At 40.8% G+C, this 21,773-nt stretch overlaps 1 protein-coding gene across 9 annotated transcripts in view; it reads right to left on the bottom strand.

Annotated features, from left to right (window-relative positions):
* The window catches only part of HSD11B1 (hydroxysteroid 11-beta dehydrogenase 1), a 50,637-nt gene extending 32,292 nt beyond the window's left edge, over positions 1 to 18,345 (bottom strand). For 3 of the 9 annotated variants that reach the window (XM_040446342.1, XM_040446343.1, XM_040446344.1), the window contains exon 1: positions 18,116 to 18,345. The gene's annotated coding sequence lies outside the window, so the exon portion shown is untranslated. Of the gene's footprint in view, positions 1 to 1,155; positions 1,252 to 13,452; positions 13,615 to 18,115 lie in introns of all 9 variants that reach the window. The other 6 variants (XM_040446338.1, XM_040446336.1, XM_040446337.1 and 3 more) reach the window with 5 other exon arrangements.
* Positions 18,346 to 21,773: the final 3,428 nt, after the last annotated feature.

Raw genomic sequence — 21,773 nt, 5'->3', positions numbered from 1 at the left:
CCAGATGCATTGTCAATGAGCAGTTATATTTTGAAAAGAATTTTTTTTCTCTCTGAACAGTAAGTTTCAACAGCGGGCTTAAGATATTCTGTAAATGGATGTGCTGTCATTCAGTCTTTTTTGTTCCATTAGTAGAGCACAGGCAGAGTCGATTTAGCATCATTTTTAAGGACCCTAGGATTTTTGGAATGGTAAATGAGCATTGGCTTCAACTTAAAGTCACTAGCTGCATTAGCCCTTAGCGAGAGAGTCAGCTTGTCCCTTGAAACTTTGAATCCCAGCATTGACTTTTCCTCTGTAGCGGTGAAAGTCCTAGATGGCATCTTCTTCCAATAGGAGGCTGTTTTGTCCACATAGAAAATCTGTTGTTTAATGTAGCCACCCTCATTAATTACCTTAGCTAGATCTTCTGGATCACTTGTTGCAGCTTCTACATCAGCACTGGCTGCTTCGCCTTGCAGTTAGTTTATGTTATGGAGACGGCCTCTTTCCTTAAACTTTATGAACCGACCTCTACTCCTTCTGCAGCTTCCTCACCTCTCAGCCTTCATAGAATTGAAGAGTTAGAGCCTTGCTCCTGAACAGGTTTTGGCTTAAAGGAAGGTTATGGCTGTTTGATCTTCCATCCAGACCACTTAAACTTTTTTCATATCAGTAATAAGGCCGTTTTGGTTTCTTATCATTTGTGTGTTCACTGGAGCAGCATTTTTAATTTTCTTCAAGAACCTTTCCCTTGTATTTACAACTGGGCTTGTATTTATAACTGGCACAAGAGCACTAGCTTTCAACCTATCTTGGCTTTTGACATGCCTTCTTCACTAAGGTGAATAATCTGTAGCTTTTGATGTAGTGTGAGAGATGCGCGCCTCTTCCTTTCCCTTGAACACTTAGAGGCCATTGTAGGGTGACTAGTTGGCCTCATTTCAGTATTGTTGTGTCTGAGGGAATAGGGAGGCCTGACAGGAGGGAGGGAAATGAAGGAACAGCCAGTTGGTGAGCAGTCAGAACACTATTTGTTGATTAAGTTTGCTGTCTAACGGCACAATTTATGGAGCCCCCAAAACAATTACAATACTAACATCAAAGATCACTGACCACAGATCACCATAACAAATATAATAATAATGAAAAAGTTTGAAATATTGTGAGAATTACCAAAGTGTAGCACAGAAACACAAAGTGAACAATGTTGTGGTAGACTGGCTCGATGCCGGGTTGCCACAAAACTTCAATGAATAAAAAGCCCAATATCTGCAAAGCACAAAAAGCAAAATGCGATAAAATCAGGTATGCCTACATGTGGGTTTTACTGCTGATATTGTTGTATTAGAAATTTAGACCGAGAGGGTGCTTGGCTGGCTCAGTCAATAAGAGCATGCAACTCTTGATCTTGAGATCGTGAGTTCAAGCCCCATGTTGGATTGAGAGACTACTTACAAAGTTAAAACAAAATAAGAATGGAGGATTCTTTAAAAGAAATTGAGACTGAGAATTTTAAAGAGAAATTTTTAATGTTCTATTTTATATTTGAGGAGAGAGAGAGAGAGAGAGCATGAGCAGGGAGGGGCAGAGAGTTGGAGACAGAATGTGAAGCAGGCTCCAGTGTCTGAGCTGTCAGCACAAAGCCCGATGAGGGGCTTGAACTCCTGAACAGTGAGACCATGACCTGAGCTGAATTTGGACACTTAACTGACTGAGGTACCCAGATGCCCCAAGAATTTTTTTTAAGTAAGCTCTATGCCTAACATGGGGCTCGAACTCACACCCTGAGATCAAGTGTTGCATGCTCTACCCACTGAGCCAGCCAGGCACCCCAAGACTGAGAATTTTTTTGAAACTCAAGAATACATAAGTATACATTGCTTTGTATTATCACACATCCTGTAGCCTCTAGAAAACTTGTGAAAGACTGACAAAGAAAGAAGGCAAATAATGTCTTAGTATGATTATGAAAATAGTGGACCTTTCAAACCTCCTTTCAAGAGGGTCTTAGGGATGCATTTGTGCCACACTTTGACCACGTTGTGTAATAAACATTGATCCACAGTATGTCCATATTTTCATGCCTGGTTCTCTCATTAGCTTGTAAGCTCCTGGAGGATGTGGAGTGTGTCTTTTTATCTTTGTCTCTCTCCATCTCCCCCTAGCCTGGCTCCAAAATAGGCATTCAATGAACTTTGCTGTTTTAGTGTTTCCGAGGTGCTGCAACAATGAGAAAATTGCTATCTTTCTGCAGATAGCATGATTTAATCTAGAGAAATCACTGGGATTCAGCATTCTAGTTAGAACCTATCAGCCCCATTCCCTACTCCTCTTCTAGTGGTTCTCAACAAAGTTAAAAAAAAAAAAAAAAAGACAAAAGGAAATATGACTGTTTCACCTAGCATTCGTTTTGAGTCAAATTTTCATCAGTCAAGTAAAGTTCCTTTCCCTGCCATGGCAACAAAACTAGCTATCCACTCCAGTCCTTCACGCTGGCCTTCCTTTGTAATGCATCGACTATGTACACTTTAGAGCAGGCTTTCAATGAAATAGGTAAACACAAGCTGGAAATTTTCAAAAACTCAGAGTGGGTCCACTCAGCTGGAGGTGCATGTCCCAGCCCAGCCAGGAATTCTGATTTGATCATTCTCACCTGAATCAATGGCTCAAGAAATAACAAGGTGAGAAGATCACGGCATTGAATGGGAAAGGGACCATGAGGGATGGGCCAGATCCAGTAGGACTAAGAAGGGGGTGGCAAGACTGTGGGGAGGGGCAGTCAAAGAGGAATTTTCATGCATTTGGCATAAAATGTGGATCATGAAAGGTGCATCTGTCATTTCTGAGACAGCAGCAGCTGTGGGGCTTTTCAGGACTGTTTAGTAGCTTTGTTAAGTGGCCTCTTCTTTTTGAAAACTAATCCTACCAGAGGTAGAGTGGGAAGATCTTAGAGTAAAAGGTGGTTGAACCCTCTCATTTTGGAGATTCTCCCTTTCCTGAGAAAATACTGTCAATACCCTGAGACAGGAAAGGACCTTAGCATAATATTAGAATGAATAAAATTCTCCCTTTCTCTACCCTTGCCACCTGCCTCATTCCAGTTTCTCAGTTCTGATTTTTTAGGAACTCCTAAGTCTATGCCATGGCTGCCAAAATCTGTTCCTAGCTATGGAAACAACCATCATTTTATATCATTTTATCTAATAACATGGGTTCCTCCCCACTCCCTCCTTTCTTTTCCTTCTCCTGCATATCTGATGAGGTGTGGGGGAGGAGTTCTTTGTCAACCTTCTGCATGGCCCCACTCCTAATGGACAGATTTTCTCATTTTCTAATGGAATCTCAAGATAGGGGCAAATGAATTAGAGATGGGATAAAGTGCCCTGTGTGTGTTTCCTGTCCTAACCTGTCACATATAATCTGTGGCAGGGGAACTCTTGGGGCAGACTACCTGGAATCCATTTGTGTGGGAAAGCCAAGAGCCTCTTGGGAAAGAACGGGTACCTGATGAGACCCAGAGCATGGTCTGATCCCTGCCCCTCAGTGGGAGTGGGGCAGATACAATTCTAACATGCTGCTGTTGCAGTTTTTCAGGTTTTTCTCTGGCCTAGCTCCCATGGATTTGCATCTGAGCATGGAGGAGAGATAGGGCCCATCTACAGTAACTGAAAAAGTTACTCCCTGGAAACTTTGGTAAAACACTGGTAGCATGAGGAGCAGTGGAAGAGGCCCACACAGCTGAAATGGCTGACTCCAGCAAAGTCACCACATAGCTCACACAGTTTTGGCCCATCTAGCAGTTTTTTTCTTGGTCATTCAATCCAGCTTTCAGGAACACATCAAGATGGTATGGCAGCTTCAGCTGGGTGAGTTTCTTTAGGGTGCCAGTGCCTTCAGCATTAGACAGAAGCCACTTCCCTTTGGTGGAAAGTAGGTTTGCCAAATTAGCAAATACAAATACATGACACCAAATTAAATTTGAATTGCAGAATACATTTTTTGGAATATATATAATTAACAAATATATAAGAACCATGGATATATGTAAGCAACAAATACATTTTTGGGCTATGTATAATCTCAACTATTGTGTTAGGAGGGAAAAAAATTTCCTATACCCTTTAAAGTTCTTCTAGCTGGTCTAAGAATGAAATTGACCTAAGACAGGTTAACAGGAGAAAGTCAAAGAAAAGTTTAATAACATATATACCTCCTATATACATGGAAAAAAACCCAGGAAAACTAACTCCCTGAAAAGGTGAAGCTACACCCAAAATACCATCTCCAGCTAAAGACGAAAGATGGGGGGGGGGGTCAGCTATGGGAAGTCCCTGGGGAAAGTACCATATTCAAGGGTAAGGTTGTTCTGTAGGTTTATATCTAAGCTTTCTCCATTGATAACAGTTTCTAGAGAATTAGACTCACCCCTCCTTCCTAGTATTGAGGCAGATACCCTTATAAATGGAGATTTCCCTTATACATATAAATATCTCTTGCAAAAAGGTGACTTCTACTTGGTTTTCAGAGCTTCTCTTGTGTCTGCAGTTTATTAAAAATAACCAACTTAGAGTAATCAATGTGCCAAAAAGGCATATCTTGGGGTGGTAAAATTTGCTTTCGTACAATTTTAATAGGATATACTTATACTAAAACTGTATTCATTGTTTATCTGAAATTCAGGTTCAACTGGGCATCCTGGGACTGGGAAACTGGGCCTTAGGTGTGGACAAAACATTCTTGATCATGGCTGCTGATAGCAGAGGGCAGACTACCTCATCCACCCTCATGCAATGAAACCCAGCAGTCTGGCCACAAACAGCCCCAAAAGGGCTCTTAGTAGCAAGGAGAAAAAGGGACATACATGCCACATGGTGGCTGAGGGGAGATTTCATCTACTAACATTTATTTAGTACTTACTATGGGTCAGGTCCTATGAATGAAAGGCAAATAAAATGCTTTCTAAGTCTCAAAAGAAGACATACATGGAAGTAAATGAAATAGAGTTACCAGTGATATGATAGAAGTCTATGGTGGGGGCTGTGGAGGGTGGGAAGAATTTCTTCTGCTCTTCAAGGTCCTTCTAGCTGTACTAATCACCAAGTTAACATGAGATACATTAATGGGAGAAAATCAAGTTTGGTTTTGTATGTATGGGGAGTCCACACAGACATGGAATTCCAAAGACAGGCAACATGAGGCTTTATATGAGCTAAGGGGAGGGGTGGGGGTCTGAGGATACAAAGGGGAGGAAAAGCATTAGCCGGAGGGTGAAAGGAGATGTTTGGAAAACAAAGATTGTCCTGTTATGCAGATAAGTTTCTTAGGTAAAGAGGAATCTAATTTATAGCTCTCTTCCTGCAAGCAAGCAGTTGAGAGGGAGACAAAGAGCTTTTCCTGGATTTTCAGGGTTTTGACTGCTTTGAACTCAAAATAATGTTCATGCCCAAGTGGCCCATCTTGGGGCAGTCTGCTCTTGGCCCCTGTAGTTCTCTCCTCTGAAACTTCCCTGACATTTCACACATTAAAAGTTGAGCTGGTAGATTCTCCTGGCTCATTGAACCAGTCCTGGCAATAAGTCAGTTTAGTTAAACTCATTTCAGGAGGTGGTAATTCAGGTGTGTCCTCAAAGTTAGGCCTATGGTTCAAGCAATTAAGCATTAAATAAGAGGCATTTCTATGGAAACAAAAGAAAAACAATGGCTAATATTTGGATCAAGTTATAAACCAGTTTCTGAGTTTTAAGGGTAGAGAGTAGCATTTCTAAATGTCAAGCTTGAAGCCTCTTTAGATAGTGTGAGAGCATCCAGTGACAGATTTTCCTGGTTTGTAGTTTGAATGTCTTTGGTGATATTTTTGCCCACAGAGCATGAAGATTGCCTATACATGAGCTGTTGTGGTGATTTCCCTCAAGTTTACATCAAGTTATTCATACTTAGTGTGCGGGGCTTCAGGAAAAGGGGCATTTGTTTTTTTATTTTAGTTTTTTTATTTTTTAATTTTTTTAATGTTTATTCATTTTTGAGAGACAGAGAGAGACAGAGTGCAAGTGGGGGAGGGGCAGAGAGAGAGGGAGACACAGAATCTGAAACAGGCTCCAGGCTCTGAGCTGTCAGTACGGAGCCCCATGTAGGGCTCATACTCACAAACTGTGAGATCAGGACCTGAGCTGAAAGTCGGACACCCAACTGACTGAGCCACCCAGGCGCCCCAAAAAAGGGCATTTTAGATCTCAAATGACTCTAACTCAGGAAGTGGGAGAAAAATTGAAAGCACTAGTTTGGAGAGTTGTAGCCAGGCATTGGAGGATGCTGGAAGAAATCAAGATCTAGTCTAGTTTATAATGACAGGACTAGAATCTAATATTTACTCAGGTCTGTTATTGAAACCTATTTTCTCTCTATAATCACCCCCATTTCTATCAAAGATAGCCAAATTAGTAATTCTCAAAATAAGTCTAGTTTCAAAAACAAACAAGCAAACAAAAACAACCCCACTTGGCCTGATTATTTACATAAACTCAGCAAGAATAGCAGTTGACCACACAAGCCTGCTTTGGGGCACCTGGCTGGCTCAGTTGGAAGAGTATGTAACCCTTGATCTTGGAGTTGTGGATTTAAGCACCACAAGGACTGCAGAGATTATTTAAATAAATAAAACTTTAAAAAAATAAATAAAAATCTGCTCTGTTGTAAGTTTTCATAACAAGTATCTAGACTAAATTTTTAATAGTCGTTTGAGACCAGAAGCCAAGTCAAATACTTGCCATCAGACTTTGCCGGCAATACCTGTGGATTTGCGTTAATTCCTCTCTTCTTGAGGTACCCAAAATATCCCGAGGTTCCTCCTGAGGAAGTGAGTTTATTCACCTTGTAAGCTGCTGGAAACTCAGGCTGATGTTTCCAAGGGGCTTTATTGGCTCCCTCATGTCAACCTTAGCTCCCTAAAGCTGTCTGGTCATATCTGAGTCTATGTGGGTCTCTCTGAAATATGACATTCCAGTCAAAGCCTTGGTAATATAACCAATGTTTCCAGTTGAATCTTATTATAAGGAGAACAGTTTCTTATTGAGCTTATGCAAATAAATATATTGCCATGAAAATATAAGAATACTCACTGAGAGGTTTTAAATTCTGGAGGGACCCGGTAGGGAGGAAAAGATAAATGGTTCAATTCTGCTTCCAAAGGTATAATTTATCACATTGCTATAGGTTACATTTAAATTAACTTAGTTAGCTTAAGAGAAAAGGTTTCCTTATATCTAGAAAAGCAAAACATTGAAAAATGTCAGTGATATTTTAAACAAAAATTGTAAAAATTACAATGATCTTCTTTATTCAGTCTCAAGTTATTAATTCTTGCTCTGTTTTAATCCAGTTTTTCTACTAGTTCTGGAAATTCTTACCTCGTTCAATTTTATGATCTTAAAATTATCAGAAACTTGTACTCAGAGTTTTTTCTGAGTCTCACTTAAGATGAAACACATTGCAACATCATGGGAGTAGAACAGTAACTGTAAATGACAAGATTTAAAAATGATCATGATTGGGGCGCCTGGGTGGCGCAGTCAGTTAAGCATCCGACTTCAGCCAGGTCACGATCTCGCGGTCCGGGAGTTCGAGCCCCGCGTCGGGCTCTGGGCTGATGGCTCGGAGCCTGGAGCCTGTTTCTGATTCTGTGTCTCCCTCTCTCTCTGCCCCTCCCCCGTTCATGCTCTGTCTCTCTCTGTCCCAAAAAAATAAATAAACGTTAAAAAAAAAATTAAAAAAAAAATGATCATGATTAAAGATCTGATTAGACTTAATTACAATGCAATTGACAATTTGGTTATTTCTGTGAAACACAGCACTCCAAGATAATAACACGCCAGATTTCTAGGGGTTTCATACAACTTTTTAGAACACTTAGTTTAATAAAATATCTGCAAAATATACCCAAAATATCTACAAAAATATAACCCAAGAGGGCTTAGTATCACTTATTTGACAATGCTTCCCATGTAATTTGACATGCCAAATAAGCCTACTTAATTTAATTTCTCACAAAATCTTTGAAATGTTCCAGGAGTGCTCTGGAACACCTCAGTTAGATTGTGGTCCAAAGATTTCTTTTCGGGGTGCCTGGGTGGCGCAGTCGGTTAAGCGTCCGACTTCAGCCAGGTCACGATCTCGCGGTCCGTGAGTTCGAGCCCCGCGTCAGTCTCTGGGCTGATGGCTCGGAGCCTGGAGCCTGTTTCCGATTCTGTGTTTCCCTCTCTCTGCCCCTCCCCCGTTCATGCTCTGTCTCTCTCTGTCCCAAAAATAAATAAACGTTGGAAAAAAAAAAAAAGATTTCTTTTAGAATTTCATTTTGGGACGTATGTCAAAAAGTATGAAAAGATTTGAACATTTGATTAGATAGGATCATAAATTATTATGAAACAATATTAAATTATCTAATTAACCAAATCAACAATAGAAGATTTCAAAGGCAAATACAGAAAGTTAAATAGTTGTGGGCAAAATTTAGCTTTTTTAATATTAAGACTCAGTTTTCTTAAGTAATCAGACTTGATCAATGTAGGAAATTATTTGGCAAAACAGAGTGCTTGTTTTCCAGGCAGATGACTTTAAAGGCAAAGAAAAACTTTTGTTTACAACTTCTTATTAAGAGCAGACCAATAGTTCAAGAAAACTTTGTCTTTTTACCAAAGAGAAAGTCAAAATTGTAATTGTGCTTCAGTGTATTTTTAATATTAAGACTCATTTACTTACTTAAATTGATTCTAATCTTAGCCAGTACTAACCACACATGAAATTCCTTTCCAGATTCCGTTTTCATAAACCTTCTGCAACATTAAAAAAAATTTTTTTTTAATGTTTATTTATTTTGAGAAAGAGAGAGACAGCAGGAGCAGGGGAGGGGCAGAGAGAGAGGGAGACACAGAATCCTAAGCAGGTTCCAGGCTTTGAGCTATCAGCACAGAGCCTAATGTGGGGCTTGAACTCACGACCTGTGAGATCATTACCTGAGCTGGAGTCAGACACTTAACCAACTGAGCCACCCAGGCACCCCTGCAACATTTTACATTCAGATTTTGTCCTAAGTTTTCCCTCTTTAAATAACCAGTTTCACTTTAGGACAAAATTATTTTCTTTTCCCTCAACAAAAATGTATTCCCCTTCCTCATGCTTCTTTTTTTTCCTTTTATCCTCAAACACACATTCTTACTTTCCTTGCAAACAAAGTTATTTCCTTTATTATTTTCAGTAGTCTTAATTATACAAATTTTCTCTTAGAAATCTTGACTTCTAATGAAAACTAAGTAGTAAGCAATTTGTGAACTATCTGTTATGCCAATATTCTTTAGATTGGCAAATTTATGAATACATTTTGTAATTCCTAGAAATGTGTGGTTTTTCATAGTACGATTTTTCAATAATTCACAAACCATGTTTATTAACAGACCTGAATTTATCTTTAGTTTCTCTGTAATATGACAGAAGTAGATAAGCCTATGTTCAGTACTTAATGTTTTATTATTTTGTCTTATTTGGAAATGATGTAGATATTTAATAATTTTACAACTTATCATTTAACTTAGCAAAACTTTATAAAGTTCCATGTTACAAAAGATTTAGGAAGCTACTTAAAAGTTTACCTACAGACCTTCTTATCTTATTTACATCTATTCAATTTTCTTGTTCTTAACAATTATGTTTAGATTACTTGCAAAACATTATGAGGCATTAGACAAAGTCAATGATTATTTGAAGATTTTTTTTCTTTTGACAAATTTTGCAACAGAGATATAACATGAACTTATTTGACTTTCAGTAAATATAGATGGAATAAAGGTTTTACACTTAATGCTGATAACTTTAAAGACATGTCTATTTTAATTAAACCAACAACTTTAAATAGCTTTTTAATACTGAATATTTTCCCAGATCATATGAACTTGAAAAACATTTGGGTTAGTTTCTCTTTATGAGTTTTAGATTGTCCAGTTTTTGCAAATGCTGGCCTTCAAGCCAACTAAAAGAGGTCTTTTGCAAATTAATTTTACAATACCACCTAGAGGTAGAGAAAATATCTCATATTTGCAACATATATGGACAGACACTCAGATACAAACAAAATCTTACAGCTTTCTTTTTGCTAATATTTGTGGAGAGGACATAAAGACCCATTTTTTTTAAAAAAAAGTTTATTTATTTATTTATTTATTTTTTTTAATTTTTTTTCCAACGTTTATTTATTTTTGGGACAGAGAGAGACAGAGCATGAACGGGGGAGGGGCAGAGAGAGAGGGAGACACAGAATCAGAAACAGGCTCCAGGCTCTGAGCCATCAGCCCAGAGCCCGACGCGGGGCTCGAACTCACAGACCGTGAGATCGTGACCTGGCTGAAGTCGGACGCTTAACCGACTGTGCCACCCAGGCGCCCCTATTTATTTATTTTGAGAGAGAGCAGGCATGGGAGGGATGAGGGTGGGGTGAGGGGGGTGGGGGGAGCGGAGAGAATCCCAAGCAGGCTCCAAGCTGTCAGCCTGGAGCCCAGTGTGGGGCTCCATCTCATAAACTGTGTGATCACGACCTGAGCCAAAATCAAGAGTCAGATGTTTAACTGACTGAGCCACCCAGGCACCCCAAGACCCAAATTTTAAAATAACTCCCCCTTCCTTCCTTCCTTCCTTCCTTCCTTCCTTCCTTCCTTCCTTTCTTTCTTTTTTTTCCTGATAAAAAATTCTCTAAAGTTTGTATTTCAAAGAATGGCTCTTCTGTCCTAGGGAAGGGGGTGTGTGGAAGGGGGTGGTGGTGGTTAGAAAATTTGCATCACAAAGGCACAGAGTAAGTATCCAAGTTTTCTCCAAGGTGGAGATCAGAGCATAAGTGCCTATTATCAGAGGTGCTTGGAGTCTTGGCACAAGAGCCATTTTAGCGGTTTTTATTTCAAAAAGGCCTCCCACACTCCCTTTATTTCCCTTCAGTCTCAGGTGATGATGGACTGTATTTACTGTTTGAAGACATGGTAAAATTTATAATTTTTAGGGACAGAGAAAGAATGCAAAGTGTTTTTTCTCCCCAAATTTCAGGGTAATTGTTATCAGAAATTTACTTTTTTTTGAGTACAGGAGAATTTTGTTCTAATATTCTGTTTATAATATCTACAAATATTTTGAGAGGAATAGGCAAGGTTTGGGGATTAGTAAAGATGGGAGGGCTTGACTTGTTTCTAGAGTTGCATTTCTGGTTTTGTAGAGATTTGTAAAACAAAGGTCGTTGTTTCTAATCCCCCAAAGAACTGGATTACAGCCTGAATATCAAGGGACTAGCCTGCCTTTTTAACTAAATTTGCTTCGTTCTATTAGAGGGATTTTTAACTAAAACTGAGAATCAAAAGATTTGTGCCCTTGTATAAAGTATTTTGGCTTCTATTAGTCCCTGATATTAGTCTTTTGAGATCATGTGTAGGAGGGCTCAGGAGAAATTTGGGGTCCTGTTTCCTCTGTGAAAGGGAGGTTGTGAATACTCATGAACCAATTCCTCTCTAAAGTTAGTAAAATATTCTGGGGAAAAAAGAGGCTTTATAATTTAAGAGATCTGTTGCTGTCTAGGGGAAAGAATTCTTCTGCAGTGGGGGACCTAGGGTACACCTGTAAAGGACATTGCACAGGAATGCCTACAGCTGGCAGATCCTGATTACAGATCCCTGGGAGGTAGGATCAAAGCCAACCTCACTGCCAGTCTTGGGTGCTTTTGTTACATTCATTTCCTGGCATTCAGCATTTACATGAGCAACCTATATTCTTTGAACCTAGAGAATAGGCTGGTGTGCTCTCTGTACATCTTGTAAGGAAAGAGAAATTAAAACAGGGAGATTTTAGGAAACTGTACATTGGATGTGGACTTTTATTTTTGTTTTAATTTCTAATTAAATTTGTCTAATTTCTGTGCTTTAATCTTGTCAAATGAGTCCTTAGGCTAGTTATTATACTAATAAGACAATTGAGAACTCTCTATAAAGAATATTTTTCTTTTAAATATAGCCAATTTAGGGGCACCTGGGTGGCTCAGTTGGTTAAGTGCTCGACTCTTGATTTCAGCTCAGGTCATGATCTCATGGTTTGTGAGTTTGAGCCCTGCATTGGGCTCTTTGTTGACAGCACAGAGCCTGCTTGGGATTCTCTCTCCCTCTCTCTCTGCCTCTCCTCCACCCCCTCTCTTTTTCTCTCTCAAAATAAATAAATAAACTTAAAAAAATAAATATAGCCAATTTAAGGGATCCATCGTCCAGCCATTGAGGAGTAGAATCTATTAATAGCAACTCAAACCAATAAGCCTTTTAATGACTTAACTGAAGACACAAAGGCATTCAAAGAGGGCATAGATGATGCAGTCCCCATGATCCAAAAGTTTACTTCCAAGATTAGTCTAAGAAAGCAAAGGTCTTCATTGCACAGGCAGTAAGGATGGTGTGCTGAAAATGGTGTCTCTGGTCTCCCACAAAATCACAGACCACTAACCTGTGACACCAGGGAGGTGCTACTGGAATGAGACTTTCCAGCACTAATAAGCAATGATGGTTGAGAGGACAGAGGTTCCTATGGGCTAAAGCCTCTCATGACTAACACCACTGACAAGGCCTGGGGTGAAAGGTGGGGAGAGAGAGAGTGTCAGAATTAGATTCCCAGTCATTGCGACTGGCCATCAAGGTACACCTTGGTAAGTGCACCCTCTGGATGATAGAGACCAAAGGGAATATTCTCACTGGTCACAAAGCCAGCTCTTAAGACATAGAACAAGACAAAAGGAAAAATCTCATATGTACCTTAACAGCTTTAGCTAAAGCCTTGAGTCTGGAGCCATACTAATAATACCTAGGAGAGATGTGCCACAGGGTTGGGGACTATGTGCTGTTTTATAGTGTACCTCATTGCAAGGAAGTTGCTGAGTGACCATGTCAATCTCACTCATTCTATGATCAGTCTGGGAATCTTCTTGAGGTGGCAAGCACTCTAACAACTTTTAAATGTTCAGCCTGTGCCCACCAATTTTGTGGCTTTGGCTTCTAAGATGTCCCATAGCAATTGCCATTAAGTTATGTGCATATTAAACTATGGTAAAATTTGTCTAAATAGGTGTTGGTCTGGTGTGAACTGTGAACTCACCAGTCTATGAGGCTGGCTCCAACAGCAGGCTTGTATGGTCTATGCCTGTGTTCTGCCCTATGGTAACTCCTTCTTATGACAAAAGACAGAAAGGATACAGACAAAGGAAAACAAAGACCATCTGTGGAAGGAAACAGATAAGTACTTAAAGAGTAGTCTACCAAATTTAACCAGAGTTGCTAGACCCAAGGAACTTGTTCCACAGATATTTTCTTCTGCTAACCTAAATTTAGAAAGAGAAGAAACGGACTCACCACTCTCACTCCATCAGACTCTGCAGATAGAGATTCTGGGGAACTGTCATGGTAAGAAATCTTACCTCTCCCAGCTGTATGTCAGATGTCCCAGGATCTCTGAGCAGCAGGAGTGTCTGGGGTGAGTAGTGTTCAGAGAATGAAAGTATCCTGCTGACTATGGCAGCTGTTGGGAAGGGAGAATTTTCTCTGCCCTTCAAGGTCCTTCTACTGGACTAAGAATCAAACTGACAGGATACAGAGTAACAGAAAATCAAATTTAGTTTCAGGCATACAATGAATCCACACAGACATGGAATTCCAAAGATAATCAGGCTTCAATGAGCTAAGGGGAGTTGTAGCGGCCTGAGGGTACCAAAGGGAGAAAGACCAGGAAGGTAAAAGGAGATGTTTAGAAAACAAAGGTTGCCCTGTTATGCAGATAAATTTCTTAGGTAAAAAGGAATCTCATTTATAGCTCTCTTCCTGGTACAAGCAGGAAGTGAAGGGGAAGATAAAGAACTTTTCCTGAATCTGCTGGGTTTTGATTGCTTGTAACTCAAAATAATGTTCATGCCAAAGCAGCCCATCTTGGGGTGGCCTGCTCTTGGAGTCCCAAGGGCGTAAAGAAGGAAATATGCTGTTCCATGTGGGCAATGGGCAAGTAGGCAAGGCTTCAGAGGCAAGGTTAACCTTGATTCATATTGAAACAAGAGGAGGAATGCTCCAGGCAAATGAGGAAGGGTACGCATGGACACTGAGTTGGGTTCTTGGAGTGTGTGTGGGAGAGGGGAGGGCTGGTTTGTAGAACATTCTATGCAGAGGAAGCTGTGTGAGAAAACAGAAGGAGATGTGAAAGAGAATGGCATGTTTGGGAAACTGCAAATGATTCCATATGGCAGGATCACTGAATTTAAGAGGTGTGGGGTTTTGTGGTTAGAGATCTGCCTGGAGAAGTAAGCAGGAATCACATCTTTGAGAGCCTTGAATATCTACTGCTGGAATCTGTAGTTGTGGCCACTTCCAGACTTGGAACCTCTGTACCCTGGGGTCTCTTTGTCCTTCTTCCAGAGCTCTATTTACTGGCCTTTTGTATTCCCTCATTGCTTTATGTCAAAAATTCTGGGTCCCCTACACTCCTCAGGCTCATCAATCTGGCCTCACTCCCTCCATCAACACGTCACTCCTTCTGCATGCTATGCCTGATCCTCTGGAGGCTTTTGGCCTCCTGGAGCTATGGCCAGCCATGTTCTTGGGCTCCCCAGCCCTGCTAGATTTTTCTACCATGACTTCTACTGGTTGGTTCTGTTTATACTTACCTGAGTTCTCAGTAGCCTTTCTTCACTGCCCCAAAGCATCTTTTTCCCTTGGATTCTGTCTATTTATATTCTCTGGGCTTCCTTCCTACTTCTCTGACTGCTTCTTCTCAGTGTTCTCTGTAGGCTTCCCTTCCCTTTTGGATTCCTTGAATTTTCAAGTTGGCCTTGATTCTGTTCTCACTCTTTCCTTCTCTCTCTTCCCTAGGAGATTTCCCTCACCTCTATGGCTCCAATTGGGAGACATAGAACCTCCAACTGGGGTTCTATGTTGATGAATCTTAAAATTCTCTATCTCCTGTGCAGCACTGCCTCCTAAGCTTCAGGTGGTGTAACCAACTGTTTACTCAACCTTGTCTTTATAATGCCTCCTAAACACCTCAAACTCAACATGCCAAAACTGACCTGATTTTTTTAAACATCTTTTTTAAGTATAATTTATATGCCAGAAAATCATCTTGTGGTAAGTGTACAATTCAACAATTTTTAATAAATTTGCCAAGTTGGGAAACCATCACCTTAACAGAAATTTTAGGACATTTCCATCATCCCCAAAAGATCCCTCTTACCCATTTGCAATTACTCTCTGTTCCTATCCCCAGCTCCATGCAGCCAGCAATCTTCTGTCTTTCATATTAGTGGAATCACATGCTATATGACACAGTGTCTGACTTCTTTGACTTTAGCATAATGTTTTTGAGCTTCACCCATATTGTAGCATGTATCAATACTTTGTTCCTTTTCATTGCCAAATCATATTTCATTATATGGGTATGCCATGTTTTGTTTATCTAGTCACCAATACACAGATGTCTGGAATGTTCCACTTTTTGGCTATTATGAATAAGTGCTTCTGTAAACATTGGTGTGGAAATCTTTGTCTAGACACGTTTGTATTTCTCTTGGGTATATACCCTGGAAGGAGTGCATTGTTGGGTTGTATGGAAAATTTATGTTTAACTTTAAGAAACTGCTAAACTATTATGACTTTGCTATTTTTTATTTATCATATCCTAGGGACCTCTATTTCAATGAATGGCTACACCATTCAGCCAATGAATACTCCAGAACCTTGGAACTCCTTCTTTACTCCTCCTTGTCCATATCCCTAAATTCCATTTCTCATCAAGTCTACTCAATTCTACTTCCTAAGTGTCTCTAGACCTATCTCCCAATTTTCACCTTTACTATGAACATCCTAACTCGGGCCACTGTTATTTTCTGCTTTAGGAATCTCCTCATTCTTCTGTCTATCTCACCTCTAATCTATTTATTTAAAAAGAAAGGCTGTGAAACATTTGATGTGCAGAAAAAACAAAGAAACCATAAATAACTTATAAAGTGTAATAATAGAGTGAAAGCCTTATGGGCCTACCATCGACATAACCATTGCTAACACTTGACCACTGCCAACACTGTGGATGTGCCCTGTGGGCTCTACTCCACCCAGTTCTTCTTCAGTGACTCCCTGTTGTTCTCAGGATAAAGTCCAAACTCACTATTTTATCTTCGTAAGTTCTTCATGAGTTTTGAAATCCTTTCCCAGGGGCCCCTTATCACCACCCCTCAATTCTTTTCCTTAAGGTTCCACCCTTCAAAATCAGTGACCTCCCTGCCCTCCCTTAGACCAGGTAAGGGGCTCCCCAAACACTGGGCATTTCTCTTATCATGGCTCCCATCACGGTATTCACAGGTGCTCATTTGCCTGTTTTTCCCAAAACCTAGCTCTGGGACAACAGAGGCCTGGTCTGTATTGCCATTGTAGCTCTAGTATTTAGCATGGTGTTTGGTACACAGTATGTACTCAGCATTTTTTAATGTTTATTTATTTTTTTAATTTTTTTTAATGTTTATTTATTTCTGAGACAGAGAGAGACAGAGCATGAGTGGGGGAGGGGCAGAGAGAGAGGGGGACACAGAATCCGAAGCAGGCTCCAGGCTCTGAGCTGTCAGTACAGAGCCCGACGCGGGGCTCGAACTCACAAACCGCGAGATCATGACCTGAGCCGAAGCTGGACACTCAGCCGACTGAGCCACCCAGCGCCCCAGCATTTTTTAATGTTTAAAGGAAAGTGACTTCTATACATCCAGATAAAGATGGCTGGTAGGTATTTGGAGCTCAAGAGAAAGGTCTAGGCCAGAGATGTAGATTTGGGAGAATTAAATCTTGTAAGTTAAAATGGAAACCGTAGGAATAAATGAGACCATGAGGGAGAGGATGAAGAATAAAAGGGGGGATAGTACACTAACATTTATGGGTTAGGCAGAAGAGGAGAGCCAGTGAAGGAGGGCAAGAAGAAATAGGGAGCAGGAGGACCTGAGAGAACAGGGGCAGAGGGTCTCAATGAGATGGGAGAGGTCACAGCCTTGAAGCTCTGGGAGGTCAAGGAAGATGAGAAGTGGCAAAATACCTTGAGTCTTGCATATAAGACTCCCTGGAGACGGTGTCAGAGGTTTCTGAGGAGCTAAAGCCAGGATGCTATGGGTTGGAGAGTAAGGAACATGAAGAAACACCCTGTTTAGCGTGAGCCTGGGGGTACTTTTGAGGAGCTTGAGAAGTATGCAGATCTGAAGGAAGATTCTGATTGTTAGGATGGCAATGAGTTAAGCTTTCATTCAAATGTTTTCGAGCACTTTCCCTGTGCCAGACACTGTGTTAGGTTGAGCATATGTTCACCTTATGGGAAAGATACAGGAGTCCACAGACAAGTATGATTTACACAGCTCTGAAAAAGGGGACTCGAGGAAGCACAGTGAGGGTGGGTAGTGAACCTGTGTCTTCTGCTTCCAAATTCAGTGGGCTCTTCAGTCTAAGATGTTCCTTCCCTTCGATTTCTGGGAGGCAGATGGATGTGGCCTTCCATATCTCTTGGCGGAGGGGGAGGAAGAAGGTGGGGAGAAAAACTCCTCAAGGTCTCCTTTTCCTCAGGCTTGACAACAAATGTACCTCTCACTGTCATTTCTGCCTCTCCTGATCCCTCCTGATCTTTAAATATCCACACAAGTAAGGCAAGGAAGTCTTTCCCAGGTTGGGTGAATTTTCCATTTTCTGTCCGACGGGAAGGTTCCTGAAGTATGAGGCTTGGAAACCACCCAGGGAAAATGGCCTCACAGGAATGGAAGGAGTTTCTCGGTTTAGGATGCTAAGAGTTTTAACAGGCTTCTGCCAGCAGAGGGAGCCCCAGGGTTGGGAGAGGAGGATCCGACAGCAGTGTTTAAAATGGGATGGGGAACTCGTTTCTGGCAATGTTTTTAGCAGTCTGGAGGTATTTATGCATTAAGTTCAGATAAAAGGGGATGAAAGCGGGAAGGAGGGAGGGAGGAAGAGACACTCATAACACACTGGCATATACACAGAAACAGTCACACAGACACACACACAAAAAACACCGTACAACCCCCCGCCCCCTCACCCCTCCCTACACGCACTCACAATTTAGGCTCTAGTCCAGTGGTTCCTGAACCCTGCCGCGTAACTGGATCATCTGGGGAAACTAAGGGCAGATTTCCAGGCCTCCTCAAGACCGCTTCAATCAGAAGCATCAAGGGCGCGACCTAGGAATCTGTATTTGTACAAAGCTCCCCAGGCGATTCTGAAGTAAATGTGGACAGACTGGGGAGCTGCTCTTGGTAATTAGGTAAATACTTTAACTATAGCTCGTTCAGAGATTTAATTTAATGGCTCCAGGCATCAACATGTTGACTGCTAGATCGAATGTAATCCAGGGGAGACCAATATTATTACTGAGCCATTTTCGTTTTGAATAATTTTTGTATTTATTAATATAATACATGGGGGGGGGGGTAAAAAGTCACATGGTACCAAATGGGTTATAATGAATAACAGAAATCCTTGTTCCTTTCTTCCCCATGCCCTAGTCTCATTCTAAGGCAATTACTGGTTTAAATCTTTTTTTTTTCCCCTCTGGGAATCAACTCCATATTTTTAAGCAATATGCTTTCATTGTTATTTCTTGATTTTGCAATATTAGAAATTATTTATTTGATTTCCTACTAAGGAATCTTAGGATTTGCTTTTTCTCACAACATATGCAGACAGACATTTCCTTCCTTCTAGATTCCTAGTACCATTATGTCACAAATTTTAAGTAAACCAATAGTCAGTGTTTATATTGTTATGACCAACTGTTTATAGCACAGCAGTACAATGCACTGTAATGTCATCTCTTCTGATCTCCCCTTCCCTTCTGGAAGTTAATAACCACCTCATTTTTGTTTGCTTACTTCGTTGTCCATGGTCTCCAAATCCTCCGACAAGAGCTATAAAACTCAAATAAGTTGGTCAAATTCATTGGATAATTTATCCAATTTTTTTCTTTGGAGACAACCCTCCTGGAGCCACGACTCATTCTGTGCCAGTCTGGACTAGGAGCTTGATAGACTGTTCTCTGGGACATTTCCTTTGCCATCCACCTGGAAACTCAGACTTTTTTCTCTCTTGGCTCACTTCCTTATGCACGGTAGGGAAATGTTTTTCAGACCTTGGATGCAGGAGTGATGTTTCACATTAAACATCTTTTTGTGGCATTCATCCATCAGACCTTGGCCACGTAAACCCCAGTGAGGCAGCTCTGTCTGCTTGTCTTTACATTCCCCTTGATTCATAGTTTGTCTGGGTAAGGATTTCTAGGTTGAAGGTTGTTTTCTCTTGGAATGGGAAGACACTGCTATATTGCCTTTCAATTTCTAGCTTCCAGTATTGATACTGAGAAGTCCAGTTACTCTCTGGATTCCTAATCCTTGGTTTGTGAACTTTTTTTCTTCTCTCTAGAATTTTTGGGATCCCTTTATTCCTGGGGTTCTAACATTTCTAATAATACACTTTGGGGAGAAGTGGGTTTTGTTTTGTTTTGTTTTCATTCGTTGTTTTGAGTACTCAGTGGATCCTTTCAATGTGGAAATTAAAATCTTTCATCACAGGAAATTTTGGAGAAATTATCTTCTTTAAAAAATTTTTAATTAATTAATCTTTAAAGAAATTTTTATTTATTTATTTTGAGAGAGAGAGTACATGAGGGAGGGGCAGAGAGAGAGAGGGAAACAGAGAGAATCCCAGGCAGGCTCTGAGCTGCCAGTATAGATCCCCACATAGGGCTTGATCCAATGAATGGTGAGATCATGACCTGAGCTAATATCAAGAGTTGGATGCTTAACTGACTGAGCCACCCACGTGTCCCTGGGGGAAGTTATCTTTTTGATTAATGTATTCCCCTCCATTTTCTCCTGCTCTCTTTTTGGAATTCTAATTAGAAGGTGTCAGAGCTCCTTGACTGATCCTGTAGGTTTCTTACTGTTTTTATCTTGTTTTCCATCTCTTTCCCTTTTTATCCTATTTTCTGGGATATTCTGTCAATTTTATCTTCCAGTGTTTTGTTTTAATTTTTCAATTTCTAGTTGCATTTTTATTTTAAAAAGCTCTTTCTTGTTCTCTAGTATTTTTAAAAAACAGTGGCTTCCTGATCTTTATTCATGGATGCACTGTCTTTCCTTATCTCTGGGGAGATTTTAATGTTGCCATGGCTGTTGTTAACAATTTCTTTTGCTCTCTGGATGTCGGAGTCTCCATCTTCAATGCCAGAGGCTTTCATTCCATGCTTGGTAATCCTTGGAGTCCATTTCTTGGCTGTTGGAAGTTTTGCGTGCAAGGGCAGGGCTTGCCAATTGCTGGATTCTACTACAAGATAATCCAGAGAGTGCTTGGCAGTTTCATTGGCAGACCCCATTGTCAGTGTCTGTAGTCTTCTCTTCTTTGGTTGGGCACTTTCTACAAGGAGCAATCGTGAATTCTCCTGGCTAGTGCGGGCTGGAGTAGGGTGAATGGAGACGGGGGTAAACTGTGCAGTTCGTGTTCTGGGAGCTGGGCCAGGATAAGGGGCTGGGGAATCTCATCTTTCAGTATTGAATCTTTCTGTAATCCTTCTGTTTCTAGCTCCGTGCCTAACCCCACCCTTTGCTCTGCCTGGTGTCCCTGTGACTGGTGCCTCTTGGCCAGTTTCTCCAGAAAATAAGCTTTCTTTTTTCATTGGAGGGCAAGAGAGGGAATCTGGAGTGTCTCTTATCCTTCCCCTCATTTCTCTGGCTGTGTTCTAAGGTTCCCAATGCCCTGATCCCCGAGACTCTCCTGTACTCTGTGGCCTCTTGTGGGCTTCCCATCATGGGTACTTGGGCTTCAGCAATCACTGCTTTGCTAAGTCACTTATCACTCATCCATCCACTTTGCATCTTCCAAAGGGTGTTGACATCTCTCATCTGCTGTTTCTATTCCAGTTCTCTTTGTCCTTGTGGTTTATAAGATGCAAATTCTTCTACTGTGATCAGTGCATTTTGTCAGGAAGCAGAAACTAATGTTTGTTCAACTGCCACATTTAACCCTAGACAGCTCCTTTGAGTAGTCTGTCAGGCTTGACATGATGGGAAGCTTATAGCAGTGACATCTTCTATTTCCCCCCGAGTTACTCAAGAGTCAAGAACATGTAAATGAGACTTTTATGAAATAATTTTAATGGGAGAAAATGAGGGGAAATATTTCATTTGTTCATTCATCCATCCCCCACCCCCCAAACATTTATTGAGCCTAATATATACCCAGACTGTGCTAGGTGCCAGGAATATAAAAGCTGAGCAATATTTGGTATCTTCCTTTGAGGAAATTATAGTTAAGTATAAGGAAGGTAAGCAAGTAAATCAAAGTTCATAATAGCATAATAATATGCTCTAATAAGGGTGTGCAAAGGGTATATATGGGAATATAGCGGTAGGGTGTCCAGATCAGTCTAGGACAGTGGGAAAGTCTTCCAGGAGGAAGTGGCCCTGGAGCTAAGTGTTGAAGGACAAATACAAATGACAGAGATGAAGAAGATGGAGGAAGGGCATTCCAAATAAAGAGAACTGCATGTGTTCAGACAAGGAGTCTAGAAATAGCATGATATGTCAGAGGAACCTCAAGTAGATTGAAATGGCCAGAGCAAGGGTCTCCATTGGGGAGTGGCTTGAGTGAGAGTATAATGGTCATTGAACTATAAATATCTATGTTAGTCTGGAGCATGATCCTGGGTCTACCGATGAGAGAT

Source organism: Herpailurus yagouaroundi, unplaced genomic scaffold, assembly GCF_014898765.1.
Source record: "Herpailurus yagouaroundi ecotype Mexico unplaced genomic scaffold, PumYag 195, whole genome shotgun sequence".
Taxonomy (NCBI): Eukaryota; Metazoa; Chordata; class Mammalia; order Carnivora; family Felidae; genus Herpailurus; species Herpailurus yagouaroundi.
Note: the sequence above shows the minus strand (reverse complement) of the source record. Positions and strands in the feature narration are given on the sequence as shown.